The 14,691-nt window shown below is 45.8% G+C and overlaps 1 long non-coding RNA gene across 1 annotated transcript; it reads left to right on the top strand.

The window, feature by feature from the left end:
- The first annotated feature begins 785 nt into the window (after positions 1-785).
- Positions 786-2,933, top strand: LOC123066208 (uncharacterized). Its single transcript, XR_006431265.1, has 3 exons — positions 786-1,314; positions 1,645-2,243; positions 2,516-2,933. It is a non-coding gene; the product is annotated as an uncharacterized lncRNA (long non-coding RNA).
- Positions 2,934-14,691: the final 11,758 nt, after the last annotated feature.

Below are 14,691 nucleotides of genomic sequence, written 5' to 3'. Positions count from 1 at the left end.
ATTTGCGAAAGGTACCATTTTCATCTTTTTGTACCAGTTTGCTTTCAGCAACCGTTTGTTCACCTTCCTCCAAATTTATTACTGTTGCATTCATGGCAAACTCCAATCAGAGCAATGGCGTGGCCATTGGAGTAGATCTATGTGTAATGTTATCTTCTGCCATTTGTGATGTTTGTTAGAGTTGGATACAAAAAGTGGCGCGTACTAGCATGCCGGAATAGGTTTTTTGATATTTTTTGCCCGTTGCAACGCATGGGCATTTGTACTAGTTTATGCAAAAGTACTAATGACGGACGACCAAAAGCATTAGCTGCTTTATTATCTCTACTATTAATAAACAATCAAACATTATCTTTTCTATGCACACCCAAACAAACGTCCGTGGACACATTACCACCATAGGATTAAGCCCAGACGACTCAATCTAACAGTCATCATTAATCTAATCGCGATCTGGGGTACACTTAGCAATTTACCTAGGCTGACCATACTCCACCAGGCTGAAAGTCACCGCGTCCGCAACCCCTTCCATCGCGCGATCATCGCAGAAATCTCTACTACTAATAAACAATCAAACATTATCTTTTCTATGCGCATCCAAACAAACGTCCGTGGACACATTACCACCATAGGATTAAGCCCAGACGACTCAATCTAACAATCATCATTAATCTAATCGCGATCTGGGGTACACTTAGCAATTTACCTAGGCTGACCGTACTCCACCAGGCTGAAAGTCACCGCGTCCGCAACCCCTTCCATCGCGCGATCATCGCAGAAAAAAAAAGAAACTGGCCGCCCTCACCTTCCTTCGCATGCAGCCCCGATGCCTTCCTTTCTTGCGCCGCCACCACACCGCACGACGCCCGGCAGCCCCATCTCCTCCCTGTACCGTGCCGTCGAGTAGGCGGAAGCTCCTCCGTCACCTCCTCCACGATCATCTTGTCCTCTCCCCTGTTCGAGATCTGATTGTCCTCCTGCACGCTGATTCCCCGCAACATCGCGGCCGCCCTACACCTACACGCGAGCCCGCCGCCGCCACGGGAGCCTGCCTGCCGTCACCCCAAGCCCGCCTCTGCTGAGGCCGTTGCCATGTGAGCCTGCCGTCCCCGCGAGAACCGGCTTCCGCTGAGGCCTCCGCCATGCGAACCCGCAGCCGCTGCACCACGGGAGCCTGCCCGCCGTCGCCCCAAGCCCGCCTCCGCTGAGGCCGTTGCCATGTGAGCCCGCCGTTGCCGCGCGAACCGGCTTGAGCTGAGGCATCCGCCACAACACGTTTTTTTCTTAAAAAGTGCAGATCCAATAGGACCGTAGGTAATATTCATTTATCCATGTTGCGATTATTTGCATGCATATAGATCTGGATGTTAACGCTGTAATCAACACTTGGGGTGCACCGATTGCACTACTTGGGGGTACTTTGGGGGTTAGTTTACAGATTCGAAGCGCTGCTTTGGTGTTGTTCTTTGTATGCTTCGAATTTATATTATTTTTCTCTCCCTGATCAAGATTCTAGCAGAGTGTGGAGGAGGAATGTGCAGGATTGTGATTCAGCTGTTGTAGAAATTTGTCACAAGAGCTTACTGAACAGTTTTTTTCATCATACTTCTTATTCTCCATTATTGATTCTCGAACTGCTCTCAGGGTCTGGTCTGTACTGCGGATGCTGTGAGCACATGATGTTTGTGGTAATATTCCCAGAAACAAGTGATCGACGCAACGTGGTACTAATTGATGCATCTCTTGTATAATTTTCTTATTCTGACTTAGTTGTTAACTTGTTATAAAGGTTAACTGATTCGGAAGTTACCAAAGGAGCTCCGGGTGGGGGATTTTAATCATAAAAGATGGTTCTTTTTCCGCTCGAAGTAACAGTTCAGCGACTTTATTTCAAGGGCATATGTTCTCATTGGTTACCTGAAGTCAGTTTGTTCTTGATTTTATCTTCACTCATTGATAGGTTACATATGAATCGATTTCATCATATTTTGTATTGTCACATGTGATTTAATTGGCTCAAGTTGTCGGTATTCGTCGAATAAGGTTCTACAAATATTTTCAGCAATTAACTCTATATATGGTTGCCAGACTAAGTTGCATGAGCAAGAATGCATGTTTTGCTGCTTTTTTTTGCAGATTTTTAGTCAATGAAATAAATGGTTATAGGGATGTATGTTCGGTATAATTGGACTGCAGCTCTATGATCCCTATCCATTGAGGTTTGGCAAGTTATAAAAAAATAGGTACAATGAAATTCCATTTATTAAGCTTTCTGTCAGACTTTCCATGTCACTAAAGGTTCAGAAATGATGCTTGTCTAGAGGAAGATAGTAGCATGGCTTGTACTTTAGGTCTGTAGGAACACAAGACATATAATTTGGAGCATATGAATATTCTCCGCCGTCATTGATCTTAATTTTGAAACGTTGCTCATAGATCTTCAGATTGAAAAGTTGCAGCACTTATCACATTTTTATTATTTTAGCTGACAATGTAACATGAATGTCGCTACTAGGGTGAAGGAGAACATCTAGCTCACGAGGGGGCTTCACATGGTCGCCGATATCCAATACCTTCATTATCGTGAGGCGCTCATGTGGAAGTGTAACCGGGACTATGAGGAATCACAGAATAATGAGGAATCGAAGTTCATATTTGGGAAGGAAAATATTACACTAAATAAAAAAGTCAACGATGTGCCAAAATGCTATTATGGAGATGTGAACTGTGATCCATGCCTTTGTACATAGCAATCACCTGTAAGTACCAGTTTGCTGGTTGCACCATCTTATTTCGTGCCATAATTTACACTTCCATTTTCTGTGGAGAGACAAAATTTTGTTAATTTGTCTCGGACCATTTTTTCTTCATAGCTGGCTGGCTTAAGAATGTTTGAATTTTTTTGTTAACGTTAAATTAAGAAATGCATCAACTTCTTGTTGTAATTTCCATTGCTACACTATGTAGTTGATGTGTTTAATGACGAAAACAAGTGTATGGGCGTATCTCTATGAAACCATAAATACATCAGGCCTAACTTGGTTGTGTATACTTTCCTTGACATCAGAAGCACTTGCTCCAGAAAAAAGGAAACACTTACGCCATCACATGGTGTGCGCTGTATGTGCACACTTACAATTGAAAGATTCTCTGAAGTTTTACACGGTACTAATTGCAATAGTTTTGTTAACAATGTCTGCACTGAACCTGACTTGAGAACATGACTTTCTTTTAGTTTGTTGATAGTGCTTTCTATTCCAACCTGACCATCCTGAAAAGATAATCATTTCTGAAGTTTATTCCATGTCGATTAGTTGTACATATAGAGTATTACTATACAATATAATTTAAATTTGAACAAAAAAAATCTAATGATTTTTGTGTTTATAATGAAGACGTGCGTTGCACGTGCAAGCTTACTAGTTACTAGCAAAAGAGCCCATGCGTTGCAACGGGAGAAAAAACACAATACACACTCTTAACCGAACAACCATCACTCAAGACCATAATAGGTCCATCTCCTTTATTTTAGCGACACATCATATTTGTGTTGCCGCTTATCCTTCTTCCCACCCTCGCAGGCAGTGGCCTTAATGTTCACACAAACCAAAACGTGTTAGAATGTGGTTAATCCTAAGACGTCTCTCTTCCTCTGTCCTCCCTCTCCCTCTCTCTCGCTTTCTCTCACATTCGCGATGAGAAATCTGTTGTTTTGCCCTGCGACGTATTCAGAGGTATGCATGTGTAGTTCTCGATGTTTTCTTTTCCCTATATGATTATAGTGGGTGTTTATTTGCAATCCGGATCGCCTCCTGTATGAAAGAAAAATGGATCGTGCGCTATAGTTATAAGTTTCCTTCCAAAACAATATTTAAAAAAATATTTAACATGTAAAATTAACATCATATACAGATTTCACTCTTTTTTCTAATCAAATTTCATATATAACATATTAAAATCAAAGTTACGGTTTAAAAGATACGTATAATTTAGAAAACCATTTGTTTGAATTAAATATCTTTCAAAATAATATTTATAAATACTTAACAGGTTAAAATAATCTTATATTCATATTCTACATATTTTCTAATCAAAATTCATATATGACATGTTTAAATCGGAGTTACGGTTTAAAAGATATGGATGGTATAGAAAAGCATTTGTTTGAATTAATTATGATCCGCGAATGGAATACCTAAAACATCGGGGGGTTGAAAAACTGTAAAATAACGGTTCGGTGTGACCTAAATCTGGACTGCGGGTTGATTTCATTAAAACACAGGGGCTTTTTTGCAAATTGGCGCGATGGATGGGCAGAAACCCTACGTGTTTTATTATTACTAACAAAAGTGCCCGTGCGTTGCAACGGGTGAACAACAAAAAAATCTGAAAATTTATAGACCCAAAATAAAATAATTCGAGTTCAGGCTCATTGTACCAATATGTCATCAGTTTTATAGATTGATAATTAAGAATAAATGATGCAAGAGAGCAAAGAACATGAAACATCAAATTTATGACAAAAAAGAAATAGACTAAAGATTTTTAATGATGTCGGTAGTCAATCCCCCCAGGGGGGTGTGCGTTGCAACGGAAGACACAAAAAAATACATGCTAGCCAAATAAGTATGACTTAATATCCAGACATATGAGTGTTCTCTATTTTAACACGGTGGCTCACCATGTTGCCACATATCTTTCTTCTCATTCTCGTTGATGATGGACTCAATGTCCACGTGATCGTAATGCATTCGACGTGGTAAATCCCTAGGCAATGAGCTTGTCACTGCACGAAACACTTGCCATTGTCTCGCGCAAGGGAATATTTAAATCTTTAAAAACAAATCTCATCGACCACGAACTACTCTCAATGCCTAGACATATAAAGACTTTCCAAAAACTAATCAAATCCTAGATATAAAATAATTCTGAATCGGCGAACAATTTTTTGAATCAACAAACATCCCTTTGAAATTAGGATATCTTTATAAAATCATGAACATTTGTTTTGTTTAGAGAAACATTTATTGAAATGCATTAATAGTTTTTGAATTCATGAATATTTTTTGACTTAGCTAACATTTTTTGAATTGATGACTTTTTTAAATTGGGGGCTGAATTTTTGAATTCCGCAAAAGACATATAATTTGTTGAATATTTTCTAAAACAATTCATGGACATTTTTTTCTAGATTCACGAATATGTTTTGAATACACAATCATTTTTTTCAAAATCATCAACATGATTGTGCTTCCTGACATGTTTTTCCAGATTGTGATTTTTCATAATTTGCGAACAGTTTCGTAAAATCACCAATATTTTTTGAAACAGCGAAAATATAATTATTTCCTGAAGTTTTTTTTTGAATCACTCATATTTTATAATTTCTCTAAAAAATTATAACTGAAAACTTTTTATAATTTGGAATTGTCAAATAAATTGAAAGAAGGAAAAACTAAAACAGAAATGAGAAAGGAAAAGAAAAGACAAAATGAAAAAAAACAGGAGCGTCACACCCGGTAGGCCGGCCCATGAAGGCGTAAGGTGTGGAGGAGGTGCCTAAGAAAAAAGGAGGCAAAAAAGGGGTAGTACCCAGGATTTGAACCCTTGTCTGCCGTGTAGAAGCAACAGCCTCTAGCCACCACAATGTTAGCGTGTCTATGTCATAAATAGGGCATCACCGATATAAAACCACTAAGCACCGCGGCGGCGCCTTTGAAAATAAAAACCGGATCGTTTTCTTAACTTACGGTTGGCATAGCGGGTAATTATAGCTAATTGGGGGCAATTATTTGAACGGACGACCAGAAACACTATTTGCTTTATTATTAGGATAGGATAGGATAGATTAGGTAGAGATTATTAGGAAAAGATTAGAAAAAGATTATACAAGAGTCCTAGTCGGACAAAAGATATATGCTCGTGCAACATACGAGACACACGAGGATCATGGTGGACGGGCGGCAAGGTGAGATCCCATATAAACCAATAATGTAACAGAAAAGTAGATAATATAGTGCCACGTCAAATCTAGAAGTAATTATTAATTATATTATTTAATTCAGGAAATCTCCTTTTTCTACTCGTACTCACTCTTTCGCAGGTTCCTTAAGGAGATGGTGCAGAAAGAAAAAAGCCTCTTCAACTGGAGCTCAAATCAATTGAAGAACAAATCAACAACATTAAAATGATGCCTCTTCAGCAGCAAGATCATGCTCTTGAATCAACTCTCACAATAAGATTTGAACAAAACCTCCCCAAGATCACTCAATTCTATAGGCAAAGAGCCAAAAAATATATATCACTGGGCAAGAGACGGCGATAGAAATACCTATTATTTTCATCGTGTTGTCCTCAAGAGAAGGAAAAGAAATACTATTGTTTCTATTAAACAAAAAGATGTTATTATCCATTTTAAACCTAAGCAGATTGCAAACACTTCTGTTAACTACTTTAGATACATCTTCTCATCGCCCAACCCTCATATTGGCAGGCCCTTCTTAGCTTCAAATCATCTTGCTTTGTCTAATGATTTCACTTATTTTATACCGGATAAGAAGGAAATTTTGCGGACACTCAAGGGCATGAAATTAAATGCTTCACCGGTGTCGGATGGTTTTAATCTCGAGTTCTATCTTGCTACATGGGACTGGATAGGTGAGGATGTCGCTACTCTGGTAAGATTTTTTTATCAAACAAGCATTCTACCTCCTCACATTAGTGATACAAATATTGCACTTATTCCTTAGAAGCTGGTGCCTCAACTTCCTAGCGATTATAGACCTATTAGTCTTTGTAATGTTATCTACACAATCATTGCTAAAACTCTTGCTAATAAACTTAAACACCATCTCCCAGATTACATTGATCCGATGCAACAAGCTTTTATCAAAGGTAGAAGAATGAGTGATAACATTATTATAGGTCAAGAAATCACCCACTCTTTTGCACTCAGATCCTGGAACCATGAGGCCATCTTTACTTAAAATTGACCTTGCAAATGCTTTCAATCGCATCGAACGGAACTTTATTGTATCTCCTCTTGTTCATAAAGGGTTGCATGGTCATTTTATTAATCTTATGTACATATGCATTTCCATGCCTATTTTTTGTTATCATTAATGGCGAACAGTTTCAACGCTTTAGGAGCAACAGAGGAATTTGACAGGGTTGCCCCCTTCCCACTATCGCTTCGTCTTTGCTATAAATGAACTCTCTCTCGGCAGGCCTTATCCTTTCCTTCCGACGGCGGGCACACTGGGTCCGGTGGAATTCATAGTCCTCTCGACTGGTGATGGGAAGGAGTGATTTTCCGGCTGCCGGGACCGCGATGATCGAGCCCTAGAGGATCCGAGCGCCCGTTGAGTTGACGCTATGGAGTCCCGCCGAACAGATCCTACCGTCACTCGGGCGATGTCCTCCCGGGAGCGGCGGAGTGCAATGCGGACTGGTCGGAGTCAGATCCACTACCCGCCATGCCGGAGACGGTCAGAGAGGTGAGATTGGGTGGCGAAGGGGAGTGGAGGGGAGTGGAGTGGTTAGGGTTTGGTCCGGCGAGCGGTTGGGGAGGAATATATGTGGGGTCTGGTGGGCCAGTGTGGGCCGGGTCCGACGCGGAAGACGCGCCCGGGCGCGTTTGGACGCCCCCATATCTGCCCCGTTTTTTTGCTGGATATGAGGGGTGCTGGTCAGCCCGGGCGTTTGAGGCCTATTTAAGGCTCCCGTCTGGACCGAAGTTTCGTGATCGGTCAGTGATCGGGGTATCCGCCTGAACATTTAAGGAAGGTTTGGGGTGTCCGGCTGTAAATGCTCTTAGGAAGCACATGAGGTGACATGACGCTACTAGAAAACAGGGTTTTGGTACATGCCAGATAAGAGCATTAATCCTGGTTCTGTTACGAACCGAGACCAATGGGTGCATCATTCCTGGTTCGTCAGGCCAGGGCGCCGGCCGGGCCTCGGGGGCCATTCCTGGTTCGTCTGACCCCTTTGGTGCCGGTTCCAGACATGAACCGGGACCAAAGGACCTCGCTCCTAGCGCAGCCCGTTTAGTCCCGGTTAATGGCTGGAACCGGGACTAAAGATCAGGCTTCTGTCCCGGTTCTAGGCACCAACCGGGACTAAAGAGATGCCAATATATATATGCTCGCCCCTGCCCGCTCACTCCTTTGTTTTTTGGCCGCCCGGCGTGTATGAGGTGTGTGCTGCTCTGCTCTCACCTCGTATGCACATGAGGTGTTCGATGAAATGCCCGAGCCACACTTAAGATTTCTCCTCTCGAAGTTCGACCTCCAGGCTCCATTTTCCTCAAGATTTTTCTAGATTTGGCGGTCCACCCCGTCCCGTCCCCGTCCTCACCGCCGTCGATCGCCCACGCCGATCTCATCGCCGGCACCACTGTGCTAAGCGTCTTGTTCTTATCTTCTTTTTAAAAGAACAAAATTCTTACTTGTATGATTTAGATAGATACTTGTATAATTTTCTTACTTTTATTATTGTTTGTTATTATATAGTGCCATGGTTTTGGTATCCGTCCCCGTCGGCCCTCGTCATGTCTATGATTCAGATGTGGTATATTATGTTTTATTATTATTTGTTTCATTTAGTGTTTATGACAACTATGCCGACCAACATGACATAGATGTTTTTATCTAGGAGGTATGTGAACCGGAAATTCCAACCCACCCTCTTGTCGAGAGGTTAAATTTCGTTGAAAAAGAAACAATTACTTGGACAAAAAATTGAAAATAATTGAGGAGGAGAAGATGGAATTGGAGTTGCATGTTGTGGATGTCGTCGATGATCACACAATCAAGATGGATGCAATGCGCTTGAAGATTTGAAAGATTAGAAAATATGCCATTCATAATGAGGCTTGGTATCATTATGCCGTTGGATCAATTGTTACCTTAGTTGCGATTATGATCGCATTTGTTGTTGCATTTAAATGTTTTACATAGTTGTATGTTAGTTTCAATGTATGTTTTAGTTAGATGCTCTAGAGGGCTATATGTTGTTCTATTAGAACTATGTATGAACTTATGTATTTATATTTTCAGTAATAACATTTGATCACTACTGTACTTTAGTTTTAATGTGATGATGAACTTGTATTAATTTGGTCACTTCTCTATTCATGATGTTCTGCAATGGTTTTTGATACACTTAATTATATAATGCACGCAGATGAACCGACAATGGATGTATGGTGACCGATTCACCTCCGAGTATATTGAGGGACTGCATAAATTTCTCGAAGTGGCTGAGGAAAACAAGCAGAATGGTTTTATGTATTGTCCATGTATTGTTTATGGGAATACGAAGGATCACTCTTCTGCGAAAACCCTTCACATCCACCTGCTTGAGAAGGGTTTCATGCCACACTATAATGTTTGGACCAAGCACGGAGAAAGAGGGGTTATGAAGGAAGACAACGGAGAAGAAGAGGATGATGACAACTATCCCCCTGAATACGGTGATACTGCAATGGGGGGGGGGGGAGCTGAAGATCAAGAGGAACCAGACGATGTGCCCGATAATGATCTTCGTCGGGTCATTATTGATGCAAAGAGAGAATGCCCAAGTGAAAGGGAGAAGTTGAAGTTCGATCGCATGTTAGATGATCACAAAAAAGGTTGTACCCAAATTGCGAAGATGACAACACAAAGTTCGGTACAACACTAGAGTTGCTGCAATGGAAGGCAGACAATGGTGTATCTGACAACGGATTTGGGAAGCTACTAAAAATAATGAAGAAGAAGCTATAAAAGGATAACGAATTTCCCAAGAGTATGTACGAAGCAAAGAAGGTTCTATGCCCTCTAGGATTGGATGTGCAGAGGATTCATGCATGCCCTAATGACTGCATCCTCTACCGCGGTGAGTACGAGGATTTGAACGCATGCCCGGTATGTGGTGCATTGCAGTATAAGATCAGACGAGATGACCCTGGTGATGTTGAGGGTGAGTGCCCCAAGAAGAGGGTTCCTGCGAAGGTGATGTGGCATGCTCCTATAATACCATGGTTGAAACATCTGTTCAGAAACAAAGAGCATGCCAAGTTGTTGCGATAGCACAAAGAAGACCGTAAGAAAGACGGGAAGTTGAGAACACCCGCTGACGGGTCGTAGTGGAGAAAAATCAAGAGAAAGTGGGGGAACTTTGCAGGTGAAGCAAGGAACGTATGGTTTGGTTTAAGTGCAGATGGCATCAATCCTTTTGGGGAGCAGATCAACAATCATAGCACCTAGCCTGTGACTCTATGTATCTATAACCTTCCTCCTTGGTTGTGCATGAAGCGGAAGTTCATTATGATGCCAGTGCTCATCCAAGGCCCTAAGAAACCCGACAAAAATATTGATCTGTACCTAATGCCATTAGTTGAAGAACTTTTACACCTGTGAAATGGAAAAGGTGTACGTGTGTGGGATGAGAACAAACAGCAGGAATTTGACCTACATGCGTTGCTATTTGTAACAATCAATGATTGGCCTACTCCTAGTAACCTTTTAGGATAGACAAATAAGGGATACCCACATGCACGCATTGTTTAGATGATAGTGAAAGTATATATTTGGACAAATGCAGGAAGAATGTGTACCTGGGACATCGTCGATTTCTTCCGACCAACCATCAATGTCAAAAGAAAGGCAAGCATTTCAAAGGTGAGGCAGATCACCGAAAGAAGCCGGTCCTCCATACTGGTGATGACATACTTGATATGGTCCAGGATTTACACATAATCTTTGTAAAGGGTCCTGATGGACAATCTGTTCCGAATGACGCGGACCCATTTGGAAGAAGAAATCTATATTTTGGGACCTATCCTATTGGAAAGACCTAGAAGTCCGCTCTGCAATCAATGTGATGCACGTGGTGAAGAATCTTCGCGTGAACCTGCTAGGCTTCTTGGATGTGTATGGGAAGACAAAAGATACACCAGAGGCACGGGAGGACCAGCAACATGTGCACGGAAAAGACGACATGCATCCAAAGAAGTATGAAGGTCCTGCCAGCTACGCTCTTACCAAAGAAGAGAAGGAAATCTTCTTTGAATGCCTGCTTAGTATGAATGTCCCGTTTGGCTTCTTGTCTAATATAAAGGGAATAATAAATACGGCAGAGAAAAAAGTTCCAGAACCTAAAGTCTCATGACTACCACGTGATTATGACGCAACTACTTCCAGTTGCATTGAGGGGGATTCTACCAAAAAATGTTCGATTAGCCATTGTGAAGTTGTGTGCATTCCTCAATGCAATCTCTCAGAAGGTAATCGATCCAGAAATCCTACCAAGATTAAAGAATGATTTGGTGCAATGTCTTGTCAGTTTCGAGTTGGTGTTCCCACCATCCTTCTTCAATATCATGATGTGCATCCTAGTTCATCTAGTCGACGAGATTGCCATTCTGGGCCCTGTATTTCTACACAATATGGTCCCCTTTGAGAGGTTCATGGGAGTCTTAAAGAAATATGTTCATAACCGTGCTAGGCCAGAAGAAGCATCTCCATGGGCCATCAAACAAAGGAGGTCATTGGGTTTTGTGTTGACTTTATTCCTGACCTTAAGCCGACTGGTCTCCCTCAATCATGGTATGAGGGGAGACTGACTAGAAAAGGCACGCTAGGAGCGGATTCAATAATATGTAGGGACAGGCATTCTTGGGCTGAAGCACTATCATGGTGGGCGCACGGTAGATGCCAAGGGATAGCTAAAGAGAGGAGGAGCCTCGAGGGCACTGGTGGGCTCCAGAGGCAAGGTTGATATGCGCGGGCGCGGGACGCCGGACATACCCAGGTTCGGGGCTCTCTGGAGAGAGAACACCCCTAGTCGTGCCGAGTTTAGTTGGATGATCTATACTACAATGTCGCTCCTGGAGCTGTATGGAGGAGGAAGGAAGCTGGCCAAGGCTTGGGCTGCTCCTTCTCCCCGGTGTCGCTGGCGGGTGGCCAGTCCTATGCTTGCCTGTGTTTCTCTTACATATGTCTCATATCTCTCTCGTATCGCATGTCTCTGTAGGCGTGGGCTCCTGGGGGGTTTTATAGATCAACCCACCCAGGGTTACAATGGTAATATGCCAAGTCAGTGGGTCCGTATTGTTGGTGTCCGGGGTACCAGGCTGGGTCCCGCTTATGGGCTTGTGGTTCGCCGGGTTCCCCTAGGTGCGGTCCCCGCGTGCCTAGGGGGACTGTGCGCCATCTTGTCGATCGTCAGGGCGTGGCTGAGTCGAGTCGTGTACAGTGCTCTCCGTCAGGCTGCCGCTTGCTGTCGTCAGCGGTGAGGGCGGGAGCACTGTTGCCACGCCAGCCCTGGTCAGCGGGTAGGTAAGGGGTACTGTTGCCACGCTCCGGATGACCATAGGCATGGGCGGGGACACTGTTGTCTTGGTCATCGGTGGTTGAGGTCTCGTCCCATCGTACGACCTAGATGGGACGGGAGCTGACCCGTGGCTGGGTTGCCGTGGATGCCACGGGTGGGTTGGCTTGCTTGGGAAGCCATGGCTGTGCCGGGTTGAGTTGCCTTGCACGAACTGCTGCGGCCGGGTCGACGTACCTTGCCGAGTTGAGGGGCTTGGCCGGGTTGAGGGCCTTGCCGGCTCGAGAGACCCGACCAAGCGCGTGCCGGTTTGCGGGGCGATGCGGGCCCCACTGTTTTTGAAAAGGATCCGGGTTTCGTTGCCTGCCCGGGGTTCATCCACCCGACAATAGTCCCCGAAGCTGTGAAGGTCCGCCATCTTCGGATGAGTGGGCCTTCGCAGTTCCCCCCTTGAGAGAGGCGGAATCTGCGAGCGCCGGGTCCGGCAACACCCACTGTGTGCCGGTTTTCTCGGAAACCGGATCGTGGCATCCCGGCCGTGGCGGGAACTGAGGAGTCCGTCGAATCTTGAGGCGATCCCTCGGGCTTCGTGTAGGCGCCATGTGGCGCCCGAAAGTCAGAGGGGCCTGATAGGCCACACGCGTGACAGGACCGGGCAACGGGCTGGGGCCCGCCGCCGCGCGCCCTTGGCCCACGCGCACGGATTTATTGCGGCGTCTGGGGGCCGGTTGCACTTCCCCGAGCAGTTAGTGCATGTGCACGTGCGCACTTATTGCGGGGCAGTGGATTGGGCGTGTGCAGACGATCCTACTCCCCCACGTTTGAACTTGGGGTTATAAAGTGAGGGGGGTAAGGGGGCAGCGGACATTATTCTTGCCCGCGCCCTCCTGTCCCCCTGCTCCTGCTCTGCTCTTTGCCACCGATGCACAGCTGCGCCCGCAGCCCCGAGCAGAGATATCTCCGTCGTCCATGTTCTCTCTTTCTCTTCCGGTGAGGTCGCTACCGTCGGGATCCTTGATGGGCTCGATCGTCACCACCGATGACATCACCTATCTTCGGTCTTCACGGCGCCCGCCGCGGGAGATGGGCGTTGGTGTCCGTCTGCCGCGTGGCGAGCAGAAGCCCCGGTCCGAGGGGCAGGAGCGCATTGTCTTCCTCACGCATTTCGAGCGTGGTTTCGGGCTGCCGGCGAGCACCTTCTTCCGCGTGTTCTTGGAGTTCTTCAGGCTCCAACCGCACCATCTTGGCGCCGGTGCCATCGTCCAGCTCTCCGGCTTCGTGACCCTGTGCGAGGGGTACTTGGGGGTCGAGCGGATGATCGACCTCTGGGGCGCTTCTTCTCCTTGAAGCAGCAGGGCCCGTCGGCCAGGGAGTTCGCCGACTGCGGTGCCGCCGTCATCTCGAAGCGGTCAAGGGCGGACTTCCCCAAGATCCCGCTCGAGGATTCTGCCAAGAAGTGGCAGAACTCCTTCTACGTCCGCAACCACGGTGCGGACCATATTAATCTTCCTCCCTTCGCCGCCGCGGGCGAAAACGAAGTAGAGCTACTCGCTCCGGCGACCGTCGCAGGAAATCATCAATCTCTGCGAGTGGGTGACGGTGATGAGGATGCAGGAGGGGCTCATCGGCACCGACCTCCTTGCCACGTTCATCACCCGCCGGGTCCTTCCGCTTCAGAGGCGCTCCTGCCTCATTGCCGAAATGATCGGGCTTCAGGACCCCAACCGGATGGGGTCAATGTGGTTGTCTGTGCAGCAGGTCACGTGCGGTGTGAACGAAATCTCCAAGGCCAATCTTGGGGAGGACTAGCGATTCGGCAAAGCGCCGTACAGCCAGTCGAACCTGGCGCCGCAGGTGAGCGTCTGGTCTTCTTATTTTGCCACCGCGTATCTTCTTATTCGTCCCGATGCGACACGAGAGATACTTCTGAACGCGAGCCGACATCCTTACGCCCGGGCTCCATCGCAGGTGGCGCCGGTGGCACCAGAGGAGCCCGCGGCTCACGGCGGCGAGGAGGTGGCCGAGTCCGACGCCGGCGCCGGGCATCACGTGGGTAAGTTTTGAATCTTTCCTTCTTCATTTGTCTTGAATTGTTGATCATGTCGTGGTGCAGGCGACGCTGACGCCGGTTGTTGGTGTAGCGGCATTGGGCGGGGGAGGCAGGCGGAGCTGGGTCCTCGCATGGGGCGGCGCCGAGCCGCCCACATGGGAAAGACAGCGTCACGCCGCGACCCCGGGCCTCGAAGCGCACGGCAGACCCGGCAAGCCTGGGAGGCCGGCCAAGAAGAAGCGCGGGAAGCCGACCCGGTCCCGGTCTTGACGGGGTAAGCACCATTTCCTGCTTGCACCTGGATTTCTTGAGCCAGTCTTGTCTCT

This window comes from Triticum aestivum, chromosome 3B (assembly GCF_018294505.1).
Source record: "Triticum aestivum cultivar Chinese Spring chromosome 3B, IWGSC CS RefSeq v2.1, whole genome shotgun sequence".
Classification (NCBI taxonomy): Eukaryota; Viridiplantae; Streptophyta; class Magnoliopsida; order Poales; family Poaceae; genus Triticum; species Triticum aestivum.
This window is presented reverse-complemented; position numbering and strand designations above follow the sequence as displayed.